Source organism: Colias eurytheme, chromosome 4, assembly GCF_061535395.1.
Source record: "Colias eurytheme isolate Ceu_HAF_F1 chromosome 4, ilColEury1 Martin Lab GWU primary, whole genome shotgun sequence".
NCBI classification, from domain to species: Eukaryota; Metazoa; Arthropoda; class Insecta; order Lepidoptera; family Pieridae; genus Colias; species Colias eurytheme.
This window is the reverse complement of record NC_142983.1, coordinates 4,730,900-4,732,296: the sequence shown is the minus strand read 5'-3', so window position 1 is coordinate 4,732,296 and position 1,397 is coordinate 4,730,900.

Here is a 1,397-nt window from a genome sequence, read left to right as displayed (position 1 = left end):
TATTTTCGAAATTAATTAGGCACCTCCTACCTTAATCACAAAAATTGTACGAAAAAGTTGAATAATTTATTTCCGTTTATTATTTCTTTATCGTTGAAAAAATCTTCAACGATTTTATCAATTGTATTTAAATTTTAGGAAATGATAATAATGAGATGAGTAATACAGAAGAATGTTTGAATAGAAAGATCGTCCGAGCATAGTTCGGCCAATAATATTATCTTCTGGAATATTGTTGGGAAATACAGCTTTTAGAGCGTCTATCCTATGCCTTTCAGCTAATTAAAGATGTTAATTAAAATAATTGTTATTAGGGGTTAAGGATAAGTAATTACCTACTGGAGTTGTGTGAAAAACCTACGTACCTATGTGTTGTTATATTTAAATCAAATTGTGATCTTATATGTATATAACAAGCGAATCATTCCCGAGTTGTTTCCATTGTAAAACCTATTTATATTTCTCTTTTTATATCTATGTAAATTGTTAAATAAATAAGTTTATAAACGTGTACCTCCCTTCATCCAGAGTACAATATATTGTAAGTAACTTAGCAACTCAAATAAATGAGTTAGATACCTACATAAAGTGTACTATTATAACCATTCACCAAATGTTCAATTTGTTCTAGTCGTCGCTCTAGTCACTATTGTATAGGTATTTTATTGCTGTAAATTTTATAATATTATACTACATTCTTAGGTAGTTGAAAATAAAACTAATTTATATCGTATAGTATAAAGTATAAGCAAATAAACATATCTCTATTCAAATAAGTGTTTTATTACGTCTTAGTGTCGTTGCAGCAAGATCCGTATAAAATCCACATGAGTGATATAGGCGGGTGATGCGTTAATTATAGGTATACGTACATGTACCTACATAATACCACAGACTAATAATAATATATACTACGTCTACAATAATACTGAAAATCGCACAAAATGCGACTACTGCCAAAATATATATTATACGACCAGTTCAGTTAACATTCTTGCGCTTTTGAATAGATTTACTCTTTGGTCATTGCGTGATTTAACTACATTCAATTTTATGGATTGAAACGAAATATCACGTAGGAAACGGCCGCGGGCCGCGGCAGTAGGAAATAATATGTTAGATTTCCGGTTCATGTTCGTGACACTTGACAGAAAACTAAATAGAAAAAATAATGAATGTTGAATGGACGTTACATAGCTTCCTCATTAACAGTTTTATATAACATTTGAGATTTGAGATGTTTCTTAGCCTCTTACGAGATATTTGCCAAACATTTGGAACAGCAGACATCACAGACAGACATCTCATTGAATAGAACAGCACGCGTAATTTATACACGCGTGCTGTTCAAGCCAAGTGTGGGGACACTTAAAATTTTTTGATTATGAGCATTGAGC